Here is a 13,883-nt window from a genome sequence, read left to right as displayed (position 1 = left end):
TTCCCCAATTCTATTTTCTGTGATTTCTTAGTTTAGTTAATTAGTTAGTTAAAATAAACCCCATTATTCTTAGGCTAGATAATAAAAAGATAGTCATTACTAATACTTTTAGTTCCTTTGGGTTCGACAATCCGGTCTTGCTAAACTATACTACTGTTCAATAGGTACACTTGCCTACATCGTGATAATAGTTAGTTTCAATAACGATTCATTATAAAGATTTAAAACCTCTCACACAAAAATCGCGATCAAGTTTTTGGCGCTGTTTCCGGGAACTAAGATATTAGGAACAGTCAATTTTTATTACTTTAGCCATTTATTTCCTTAGAATTTAATTTAATTTAAATTTTTTTATTTTTAATTTACTTTTCTTTTCTTGGTAGGTTTTTATAGTTTTTGACTAGAAGAACCGTCAGACCACCACTCTTTGACGAAGAATCGATCGTACAATTCGTAGAACCAACGAAATAAAGCAAGCTGAAGTACACAGAGAACGAGCAAGGATGATACTCACCCTAACCGAAGAGATGGCTGAAAACCAAGACAATCAGCTACTGCTGTAATTGTGGTTAATCAAATCTGCTCTACGCATTATGTATGATTATGCTAAACCTTCTTTAACAGGAACTGAATCGAGCATAGTTAGACCTGCTGTAGCTACAAATACTTTTGAACTAAAACCTCACACTATTCAAATGATACAACAATTTGTTCAGTTTGATGGTTTGCAGGATGAGGATCCCAACGCTCATTTAGCAAACTTTTTGGAACTATGCGATACATTTAAAATTAATGGTGTTTCTGTTGATGCCATGCGTCTTCGATTATTCCCTTTTTCATTGAGGAACAAAGCTAAACAGTGGTTGAACTCGTTACTACGAGGGTAATTACTACTTGAAAGCAAATGACCAAAAAATTTCTATTAAAATATTTTTCGTCAGCTAAAACGGCCAAATTACGTAATGATATCTCTTCGTTTATGCAGATGGACTTAGAAACACTCTACGATGCATGGGAGAGATACAAGAACCTTTTGAGAAGGTGCCCTCACCATGGGTTACCGCTTTGGCTTCAGGTTCAAACATTCCATAATGGCCTGGATCCTTCGACTCGACAAATGGTTGATACAGCTACTGCTGGAACCATCAATAATAAAACACCTGAAGATGCTTATGAGTTTATAGAGGAGATGTCACTGAATAACTATCAGTGGAAAGTCATAAGGACTAAGCCAACTAAAACAGCAGGCGTTTATAACGTCGATTTGATTACTATGCTGTCAAACCAGGTAGAACTTTTAAATAAAAAGATTGATGGTTTTCTTAGTTCTTCACAGGTTCACCCAGTAATGCAATGCGAAGCAAGTGGAGGTGGAACAAGCGATTCGGACTACCAACCTTAAAGCTACAACATGGATAATGAGTAGTTAAATTACATGGGTAATAATCCTAGATCTCAAAACAATCCATATAGTAACACTTACAATGCAGGTTGGAGGAACCACCCAAATTTCTCATAGGGCGGTTAAGGAAATCAAAGACCACAACATCCTCCGAGCTTTCAACAGCCACCTTATCAATAGGAAAAGAACTGGACCTTGAAGAGATGCTCACAAAGTTTATCTCGATGTCAGAAACCCATTTTTAGAACACCAAAATAACACTTAAAAATCAACAAGCGTCAATCCAAGGCTCGAAACTCAAATAGGCCAGCTTTCTAAACTAATATCCGAACAACCACAAGGTAGCTTGCCAAGTAATACTAAACCCAACCCAAGGGAACAGCTCAACGCGATTAATGTTCAAGATGAAGAAGGATTCGTTGAGCCTGAGCCAAAACCGAGGCAAGAAACTATGGTAAGCAGAGGTCAAGGTGAGGTAGGTCATAAAAAACAAATCAGTGAATGTTGAATATAAACCTCGTGTGCTGTACCCCAATGCAACAAGAAAAGACCGCTCAGATGAACAATTTGGTAAATTCCTTAAACTCTTAAAAAAATTACATATTAGCTTACCATTTATTGAAGCTCTATCGTAGATGCCAAACGTTATGAAATTTTTAAAAGAACTTTTAGCAAATAAGCGAAAGTTGGACGAGGCATTGCATGTAGAGCTAAACGCAGTTTGCTTAGCTATTCTCCAAAATAAACTACCCAGAAAACTAAAAGATCCAGAGAGTTTTACGATTCCTTGCTTAATTGGTAGTTTAGATGTTAATAATGCATTAGCTAATTTGGGGGCTAGTATTAATGCCATGCCCTACAAAATGTTCAAACAATTAGGTCTCGGGAAACCCAAATAGACTAGGATGAGCATTCAATTAGCAGACAAAACTATAATATTTCCTAGGGGTATTATTGAAGATGTGCTAGTTAAAATTGATAAATTTATATTTCCCATTGACTTTATTGTTTTAGACATAGAGGAAGATAGCAACACTCCTTTGATTTTAGGAAGGCCCTTTTTAGCAACTACTAAAACAATTATTGATGTTGGCACAAGTGAACTCACACTCCGTGTGGGAGACGAAACAATCACCCTTCAAGCTTGCAATTCTGGCAACACATCAGAAATTGAAGGTGATCGTTTAACCCATTCTACTAAAACTAACAATATGGTACAACCTACTTTGCAGGAAATGAGTCTGAAGGAAGCACATGAGTCATTCTCAACCAGTAGCAGAGAACCTGTTCATGGAGATCGAAGGCTACAAATCAAGGAGCTACATGAATGGGGGAAGCATAAACCAAGAACACACGATAAACCAGAACTACGCCAGAACAAGCTCAACACCTTCCCACATCAACTTAAGTTGGAGATAAAGTCTTTTTAGATGCCGCAGATCCTCACATTGTCACTACCACATTGAATAAAGAAATTCCTCTTACGATACTTAGCATTTTCCCATTCCGTACAGTCAAGGTAAGTCATCCCAAGTTCGGCACTTTTAAGGTAAACAACACCCATCTAAAACCTTATCTTGATGAGAATGATAGCAGGAATGAGGAGTATAAACTCCTCGAACCCCCATGACTATTCAATGGAGAGGTAAGTTGAGCTTAGACTATAAATAAGCGCTTCTCGAGAGGCAACCCAAGCACTAACTGTATTAACTTCTTTAAATTTTAGTATTTAACACCTAACTTACTAACGGAGCTCTTCAATACAGTTTTACCACATAGACACGGCAAAGCACACGGGCGTTCTGAGGACCGTGTGAAATAGAGCAAAGATTTCCCTAACACGGGCTACGATAAATCGCCACGGCCTGTGTCTAGCACCCGTGGTTGAACCTATTAAATTAACACGGGCGTGGGCCTACGTGCACGGGCTGGGAAAAGCGAACAACGCCAGACATGACCGTGCAACACGACCATGTAAACCAACACGCCCAAGGTACACAGGCGTGGGGAAATTGTCAAACGTGCCCAAATTCAAATTCGCAAATCACACGGGCTAAAATTGGGGAACATGGGCGTGTTCCTTGGTCGTGTGCCCCAAAATCTATAAATAGGTTGCACTATTCATTGTCTTCTTCACCCAAAAAACCCTAACCCTAGCCGCTGCAAGTCCACACACCCTCCCTACCACGCTCGTGCGCCGCTTCCAACTTCATTCTTGATGCCCAATCTGTTTCCTTTAGCGTTTGTTTACTCCTTTCTCTTTTATTTCACTGATTTATAATGCTATTTATCATAGTAATCTATATTTTTCATGTTGTTTTCATCTTCCTATCACACAAATTTCATTTATAGAACAAGTTATCATCTTTTTCATGTTCAAATTCTTCCTCATTACATGATTTCTCTACTCCATTTAATTAGTTAGAAGTGAATATTCATGGTTAGGATAGTAGAAATAATCATGCCTTTTGTGTTGACATTTCTATTCATTCATATAGTATGTTGCATTCCATTTTTTTCCTTTTTTACTTATATCACCATGCTAATGCCACAAAAATTGGTCATTGAACTTATTGTTTTAGTTAAACTTCGTAGTTGTGGCTCAACATATTTATGCATTTTTCTTTTCGAATTTAGTCGTATTTTTTTCCTTGTCTACTCATCAAGACGAATTGATGTTTCCACTTGCAGGTATACAATGTCGTCTTCACGTGGTAAAAAGGCTGCTGTCCTTGCTTCAAAGAAAAGGAAGGGAGCGTCATATTCCTTGGGTCCTACCATGGAAGTTCGTCACCCTTTCCTGAGGTTCCCCATCTGGCCCCAAGAAGAACTCTTCCAAATACTCCGGGCCCAACCTTTAATTGCAGGCCACTGCATCGACTGGGCTACAATAGAACAAGTTCAGTTGGCTGATGCGATTCGGGCCCTCCTCCTCCAGTTTGAGGAATTTATCATACAGGAAGTTTCACTTCTCTCCCTATCTTATGATTACAAATTTATCTTTTCCTAACTATCTTTGTACATTGAGGGCAATGTACGTCTTAAATGTGGGGGGTATTTAGGATAAATTTTGATTGATTTATGATTTTGATTGATATATCTTGAATTAAAACATAGGCTTTTATGTATTGATTGTTTAAACCTTAAGATATTAGAGAATCAAACATGATAAGTTGATTTTTAAGAATTTAAAATTTTTGGTTGTTTCCCCTAAGTTTAGGTATTACTTTGAGCTGGAATTCACAAGTTTTAAACATTAAAAATCCATAATTTTTGTGATATTTTTAGCCTTTTGAGCATCTATTAATTCTTTCATGCTCACTTTTATTATTGCTTTGAGTGCGTCAGTATTGAATTGTTATTCTAGAACTTGCTTGATTATAAATGTCAAGACCACACTATTTGATTTGATATGTCAAAATGAGAAAGGCACTTAGGATTAACCCACTCATGCCATGAAAAGCCTACCTCCACGATTAACCCTTAGTGAACCCCGTTGAGCTAACAAGTCATTTCTTGTATTACCCTTAAGTTAACCCATTATTGTTGAAATCCCTTAAATTAATTTGATCCCCATTTTTGTCGAGATTGGAATTGAAATAGTTGCTTAGCTAATTTTATTCTACTTTGTATTTAAGAAAAAATGTGTATACATCTTAATAGTAGCAATCTTCTGAGCTAAAGAAGTTAAATTTCATATTCTGAGAAAAGCTCTATTGTATGCAATTGATGACTAGCTATTTTTCTAGTTAGGCAATTTTTCAAGTCAATCTCGATTCTAACCTTTTCTTTCAGCTTGTGACCACATCCCCTAACCAAGCCTCATTACAACCCTCTAAAAACCTTTTGATTGGTGTATCATCTCAAATTATAACGGTGGAGATTTGATTTTCGTGCAAGCCTATGGTAATGACTTTTCATTATTGACTATTGAGTGCTTCATTTATTGTCCTTAAACACCTTGAGTGATTTGAGTGAATCTTTAGTGAGGATGTAAAACTCTGTGACATTTTGAATACAAGGTAATTACTTAGACGATGGGAGACACCTATGTTTTCAGAATAAAATGCTCAACTTGGAATGATTGGAACTTTGATGTTCTTTTAGTTGAATTTTCAATGTATGATTACCTATGGATTATTTTGAGATATTATCGATAGAAATTATAAGTTGAGAAGAGTTTATTTTGATTGTGAGTTGAGAATTTTGCTTGAGGACAAGCAAATGCTTAAGTGTGGGGGTATTTGATAAATCGTAATTTATACATACTTTTACCCCATGCTTAACGCTTTTTATAGATGATTTTCAATTAGAATTCGTGAATTCGATGCTCCTAATACTTTAATTTCATGTTTTATACTTAGGAGAGCATAGGAGAGCGAAAGGAACGAGAAACGGGCCAAAAATAAAGAAAAATGGGCCAAAGTACGAATTCAACACGGCGTGGACCTCCTCACACGGGCAGGCCACACGGCCGTGTCAATTTGGCAGATTCGAAGCACGACTCACACGGGCGTGTCCCTACCGAGCCCAAGTTGAGTCCAATTCGGAAAAGGCCAATTTTGAGGGCTTCTAGGCATTCTAAAGCCTATAAATACACCCTAGAGGAGGAAAGTAGGGGGACACAGAGGGAGGAAGGAAGGAATTACTTGAAGGAAGCCGATTGATCCATCTCAGAAGTCGGATTCATCATCAAGATTGAAGATCTCCCTTCAATTTCCCTTCAGGAGTTTTGGGTTTTCTTTATGTTTTGTACCATTATTCTTCTGAGATGTTTTCCTTTTTAGTTATGAACTAAATCCCCTAAATACCTAAGGGGAATGAAACCTAAGATGAATCTTGTTATTATTTTCTAAATTGTATGATAAATATTTAACTTGTTCTTAATTATGTGTTCTTAATTCTTGTTTTGATATCCCAGGATACCCATTCAAGATAAGCTCTTATTCAGAGGAGGAATAGACCCTGTCTAAGAGTACATTTGTCATAATTAAGCGGAGTTGATTGCGCGCCTAGACATAGGGTGACAAGATTTTGCCGGATTAAGGTAAAACCTAATAAAGGGATCCATCGATCTTGTTAATGCAACCCTAGGGTGTTAATTAGAGAAAAGTCTCAATTATTCAATCTAGGGATTAGACGTTATTAGTCCTGAATAGGGATAATAACATAACTTAGGGATCTCTACGGGATAAATTAAATGAATAAATCATCCGATTCGGAGCTAGAATAACAAGTAAAGCCTAGGTGGATTTTTCCTTAGGTATTGTCTTAGTCAATCGAGTTTTCTAAAAGTCATTCCCTAATTCTATTTTCTGTGATTTTTTAGTTTAGTTAATTAGTTAGTTAAAACAAACCCCATTATTCTTAGGCTAGATAATAAAAAGACAGTCATTACTAGTACTTTTAGTTCTTTTGGGTTCGACAATCCGGTCTTGCTAAAACTATACTACTGTTCGAAAGGTACACTTGCCTACATCGTGATAATAGTTAGTTTCAAGAACGATTCATTATAAATATTTAAAACCTGTCACACGAAAATCGATATCATTAATGAAAAATATTAACATGGAATACTAGAATATTAGAATAACAATAATAATGATATTTACAAAATAAAAACAAATCATGTACTAATAATAAAATAGGAAAAATGATATATTTGGTAATAATAATATAAAATAATAATATGTACATAAAAATACATATATATATATATATGCATATAATAAAAGTATGTAATAATAATATCTACAATAAAAGAAAATATTAGGAAACGTACATAAAAAATATATACATAAAAAATTTACAACAATAATATAAAATAATAATATGTACAAAATATATATATATACATATGTACATAAAATATACACTAATATAATAATAGTTATAATAATACTAGCAATAGTAATAATTTGTAATAATAATATATACACAATATGGTATTTAAAATATATATATGTATGTATATATAATAGTATTTAAGAATATATACATAAGAAATATATAACTAATGGCATTAAAAAATATATACATAATATATATAAAATACATAAAAAATTATTAACACACTACATAAGTAAATGAAATATAATAATAATACTAAAATAATTAATTTAAATAGTAAAGTAACTAAAAAGAATTAAATTGAACTAAAAACAAAATATTTGGGGCAAAATTGAAATAAAAATAAAAGGAAAGGACTATATTGAACATGCATAAAACTGTGGGGGACCAAAAACACAATTAATCCTCCCCTCAAAACATAACATAGCAAGAGGGACTAAATCGCAAAGCGCTACATACTTTAAGGCCAATTTTTGACAAAAAAATCATTTTGAAGAGAGAAAAAAAAGGGAGAAAGAAGAGAGAAGGGAGGGGGGAAAGGAAATCCGGCCAAGGGGGGGCCGGTCACCGGTCGATCGTCGGCCGCCGCCCGTCGTCGGCCACCATCGGCCACCGCCCACGGTGGTCGAAAAAGGTAAAAAAATTTTCTTAACAATATATGTATATATAAAGAAAGAAAAAAACAACATAAAAAAAGAAAGAAAAAAGATTCGAAAGAAGAGGAAAAAAAGATGCAACCTTTTTATTGATGTTTCTTTTGTGTTCAAAAGTTGAAGGGATTTTTGTGTTTGTCTCCTTTTTCAATCTTTGTAAAAATCCCCCCTTTACATGATTTTTGAATGGCTTTTTATAGCCATCTTTTACATGATTTTCTATTATTTCTTTTTCTATTTTGTAGGTGGTGGTGGTAGACAATGGATATCAAAAATGGGAGGAAAAATGGGGCAAGTGGGAAAGTGGCTAGGTGGCTAGGGTTTCGTGGTTTTTTTTGGGGGTTAGTTTTTTTGGGGGGGTTAGGTTTTTTTTGGGGGGGGCTTAATGGGCTTTTGAATTGGGTTTAATATTTGGGTTTTGTAATGGGTTTGGATAGATGTAAATGGGTCATGGGTTTAGGGTTTTAGTGGGTTTAGAGGTTTGGTTGGGTTTTGATGTAATCGGGCTCGGGCAATTTGGGCTTCTACAATTATATTCTATGCTTATTGTATGTGTACATGTATGTGTGAAAATTTCATGCTTTAATTTTGTCATTTATATGTGAAATTTATTAAATAGGACTCATGTGAGGCAATTGTGAAATGTGATAGGTAAAATTGAAGTGGTCTATTAATGCATTTTATAAAAAGGTTGAACTTGCATGTCAAATATCCCTTTTTGTTGTTATTGGCCAGCCATGATGATGCTTTATATAAAAATATATTATTTATCACTTAAAATGGCTTTATATTTTATATTTAATGAATAAAAGAAAAAAGAAAAATGGGTGATGAAAACAAAGCTTTATGTTTGTTTTTCTTGGCCGATTAGAAAGAAAGAATTTGGGGAAAACTTTCGGTCATTTTGAAGCATAAAGAAGGTTTGTGAATTGTGTTAGATTTTTGAAATTTTAACTTGTTTTAGGTTGATCATCTTGATTCTTACTTAGCCCATGCCAAAGCTTTGAATTTTGATGGATGAATTTGCACATTCGGTTATGGTTAACAAAGAAATAAGTTGATTATAGCCTTTAAGTTTTGAAGAAGAATTTGTTGATGAAAGAAGTTAATCTTGTTAAAAGTATGAATTGTCATTGTTTGGCATAGGTGATACTCATACGAAATTGCTACATTGGTCATGAAATGGAAATTATCTAGGAATGATTTCTTGAAAATTTGATTAATCGATCTATAAGTAAATTAATTGTTTGCATTGCTTAAAACTTACTAAGCATAGTAATGCTTACTTCGTTACCTTAATTCTCTATTTTGTAGATTTTGTTCGTCAGCTACGGTCTCGGGGATCTCAAAGTCGAAGTCGACCATACTATCTAAGCTTCTTGGTACTCTAGTAGTTAAATTTCGATAATGGCATGTATAGGCTTGACTTTTTGTTGTTAAATAACTATCTTTTTGATGATGTATATATGGGTAGCCATGCGAAAATGGCTTGATAAGTTACTATATGTGTTCCAAAGGGTTAATGTGAATGCGTGGTTGAGATTTGCTTAATGTTTTCAATGTCTGATTGAATTGAACTTAAGAATAAATCGCTATACCTAATTATCTTGATATGACTCTTTTGTATATGATAATACTCTTTAACCCTCCGGCGACGGGTACGGGTTAAGGGTGTTACATTTTATTGGTATCAGAGCTACGGTTTAATCGATTCTAGGACTAACGTAGCGTGTTTGAGTCTAGCTGTACATGCCATATAGTGTTAAATGATAGTGTGACGATTTTTGACAGTTAAAAATGTGTTTTCGTATAGTAATGGATCCCGATCCCAATCGAGTAGTAGCTGATGATGTTGAGAGTGTAGCGCCTGCTCCCGCACATGGGACAACACCGATAGACTCTCAACCTATTGGAAGCGATCAGAATGACGAGGCTAGACAGGCTTTTTATAGTGTGATGAATGATTGGTTCAACCAATACATTCGAACTAATACGACTGTTCCACAACCCCTACTCCCAAATAATACGCCCCCTGCACCTACAATACCTCTGGTAAGTGATCAGACGAGGTTAAATAAGCCTCTGGTTGATAGAATCAGAAAGCACGGGGCTAATGAATTTAAAGCTACTGATAGTGATGATGCCGAGCAAGCTGAATTTTGGTTGGACAACACTATTCGGGTACTTGATGAACTATCTTGCACACTCGATGAATGCCTGAAATGTGCTATATCCTTGTTACGTGATTCTGCTTACTATTGGTGGAACACATTGGTTTCTGTTGTACCCAGAGAACGGGTGACGTGGGAGTTCTTCCAAACTGAATTCCGAAAAAAATATATCAGTCAGAGGTTCATTGATCAGAAACGAAAAGAATTTCTTGAGCTTAAACAGGGTTCCATGTCAGTTACTGATTATGAATGGAAGTTTGTCAGACTTAGTAGATATGCTCGGGAATGTGTATCGTCTAAGACTATTATGTGTAAACATTTTGAAGAAGGGCTAAATGAAGATATAAAAATGTTTGTTGGCATTCTTGAAATACGAGAGTTCGTAGTACTTGTCGAGCGAGCTTGCAAAGCCGAAGAACTTAGTAAAGAAAAAAGGAAAGCTGATGTCGAAGCTGGAGAATTTCGTAAAAGATCTTCAGCAAAGTCTTTTCAGCAATCATCAAAGAAATTTTGAGATGATTCAGGCCGATCAAAGAATACTTCAGGTTTTTCTAGATGACCACGATCGACCCCCTGTGAGTACATGAGCCACTTTAGTTGCCAGTGTTGGAAATGATCGTCGGGATAGGACAGAGTGCAAATATTGTGGTAAATGGCATTCGGGGAGTTGTAGATTTCATGACCACTCCTGTTATAAATGCGGGTCAGCCGATCATTTATTAAAGACTGCCCGAGATTATCCGAGCAAAATATGAACCATAGTGGGAGACCGAGTATTACAGCACAAGGTAGACCACCTAGGAATACGAGGAATACTATTGGCGGTCAGAGATGGTCTAGAGATGATACAACCAGATCCAAGGCTCGTGCTCCTGCTAGAGCTTATGCGATACGCGCACGTGAGGATGCTTCTTCGCCTGATGTTATTACCGATACTTTCACTGTCTTTGATACTGATGTGATTGCTTTGATTGACCCTGGTTCTACTCATTCATATGTATGTGAGACTTTAGCATCTAGTAAGACTCTACCTGTTGAGTCTACTGAGTTTCGTAATCCGAGTGTCAAATCCCTTAGGTCGATATGTGTTAGTCGACAAAGTGTGTAGGAAATGTCCCCTGATAATCCGAGGTTCCTATTTTCTGTCCGATTTGATGCTTTTACCCTTTAATGAATTTGATGTTATTCTCGGTATGGATTGGTTGACCGTTCATGATGCAATTGTGAATTGCAAAAGAAAGACTATTGATTTGAGATGTGCAAATGATGAGATAATCCGAGTTGAGTCTACAGATATGAACGGGTTACCAGCAGTTATATCCTCGATGTTGGCTCAGAAATATGTCAAAAAGGGGTGTGAGGTGTATCTTGCGTACGTACTTGATAGTAAAGAATCAGAAAAGAAGCTTGAATCAGTATCAGTGGTTTGTAAGTATCCAGATGTTTTTCCCGAGGAATTGCCAAGGTTACCACCTGTTCGGGAGGTAGAGTTTGGTATTGAACTTGTACCTGGGACTACACCAATTTCGATAGCGCCATACCATATGGCACCAACAGAATTGAAAGAATTGAAAACTCAGTTGCAAGAGTTGACGGATAGAGGTTTCGCTCGACCGAGTTTCTCACCTTGCGGTGCACCAGTATTGTTCATGAAAAAGAAGGACGGAACCATGAGATTGTGCATCGACTATCATCAGTTGAATAAAGTGACGATAAAGAATAAATATTCGTTACTGCGTATTGATGATTTGTTTGATTAGCTGAAGGGAGCTTCAGTGTTTTCAAAGATATATTTGAGATCAGGTTATTATCAGTTGCTAGTTCGAGATTCAGATATACCTAAAACTGCTTTTAGAACGAGATACGGCCACTACGAGTTCTTAGTGATGCCGTTTGGGCTCACTAATGCCCCTGTAGTATTTATGGATTTGATGAACCAAATTTTCAGGCAGTATTTGGACCGGTTTATAGTTTTGTTTATAGATGACATCTTGATTTATTCACACGATGAAACTGAACACGCCGAACATCTGAGATTAGTGTTGTAGATTTTACGGGATAAGCAGTTATATGCTAAGTTTAGTAAATGTGAGTTCTGGTTGAGAGAAGTTAGCTTTTTGGGACATGTAGTATCCGCATCGGGTATTCAAGTTGATCCGAGCAAAATTTTAGCCATACTTGATTGGAAACCCCCGAGAAATATTACTGAAGTTCGGAGCTTTTTGGGACTTGTTGGTTACTACAGACGGTTTGTAAAAGGCTTCTCAATGATATTCATACCAATGACGAAGCTACTTCAGAAAGATAGTAAGTTCAAATGGTCGGAAAAGTGTCAGAAAAGTTTCGACCAACTGAAAACACTTTTGACGGAAGCCCCAGTGTTAGTGCAGCCCAAATCCGGTAAAGAGTTTGTCATTTACAGTGATGCGTCCTTAAATGGGCTGGGTTGTGTATTGATGCAAGAAGGTCGAGTTGTAGCTTACGCATCGAGACAATTGAAGCCACATGAGAAAAACTATCCGACTCATGATCTCGAATTAGCTGCCATAGTTTTTGCTTTAAAATATGGCGACATTACTTATTCGGAGAGAGATGTCATGTATATTCGGATCATAAAAGCCTCAAATATTTAATGACTCAAAAAGATTTGAATCTACGACAAAGACATTGGCTTGAATTGTTGAAAGATTATGATCTTGTTATTGACTATCACCCTGGAAATGCTAACGTGGTTGCCGATGCTTTGAGTCGCAAGTCACTGTTTGCTTTGCAAGCGATGAATGTTCACTTGTCCGTTTCATCCGATAATGTGTTAGTAGCAGAATTAAGAGCCAAACTGTTATTGATTCATCAAATATGTGAAACTCAGAAAGTTGATGATGAATTGGTGGCTAAACGAGCTGAATGTGTTTCGAATGTTGATTCAGAGTTTCAAATTGATGACAATGATTGTTTGAGGTTTAGAAGTCGATTGTGTGTTCCAAGAAATTCAGAACTTATTTCGATGATTTTGAATGAAGCCCATAATAGCCGAATGTCGATCCATCCTGGTAGCACGAAAATGTACAACGATCTGAAACGTCAGTTTTGGTGGCCTGGTATGAAACGAGACATTTCTGACTTTGTTTCGAAGTGTTTGGTGTGTCAACAAGTGAAAGCGGAACATCAAGTGCCTTCGGGATTACTTCAGCCGATCATGATACCCGAGTGGAAATGGGATCGAATTACGATGGATTTTGTATCCAGGTTGCCATTGTCGTCAAGTAAGAAAGATGCGATCTGGGTTGTTGTGGATAAACTGACAAAGTCGGCTCATTTTATTCCCGTACGTACGGATTATTCACTTGACAAACTAGCCGAGTTGTATGTTTCTCAGATTGTGAGGTTACACGGGTGTTGTAGGCCAATTTTAGCCCATTTACATCAAAACCCAATTTAGCCTTACCTAACCCACCAAAATTAAACCCAAAACCCAAAATCTTAACTACCCAAAGCCCAACTTACATCAAAACCTCAATGGCCCAAACCCTAAGCCCAAATCAAAATAAAAAAAACCTAGCCCACAACTTAAACTTTTCTCAACTAGCTACACCTTCTCCACCACCAACTCCACTAGCCACACCTTTTCCACCACCAACTCCACTAGCCACTTCTTTTCCACCACCAACTCCACTAGCCACACCTTCTCCACCACCAAATCCACTAGCCACACTTGCTCCATTACCTACTCCACTAACCACACTTGCTCCATCACCACTTGTACCTACAATTGAAGACATAAACAATAAAAAAAATATTTTGTAAATG

At 36.5% G+C, this 13,883-nt stretch overlaps 1 non-coding gene across 1 annotated transcript; it reads right to left on the bottom strand.

The window, feature by feature from the left end:
• Positions 1 to 952: 952 nt before the first annotated feature.
• Positions 953 to 1,059, bottom strand: LOC121205354 (small nucleolar RNA R71). Its single transcript, XR_005900435.1, has one exon. It is a non-coding gene; the product is annotated as a small nucleolar RNA R71 (small nucleolar RNA).
• Positions 1,060 to 13,883: the final 12,824 nt, after the last annotated feature.

Source organism: Gossypium hirsutum, chromosome A08 (assembly GCF_007990345.1).
Source record: "Gossypium hirsutum isolate 1008001.06 chromosome A08, Gossypium_hirsutum_v2.1, whole genome shotgun sequence".
NCBI lineage: Eukaryota > Viridiplantae > Streptophyta > Magnoliopsida > Malvales > Malvaceae > Gossypium > Gossypium hirsutum.
This window is presented reverse-complemented; position numbering and strand designations above follow the sequence as displayed.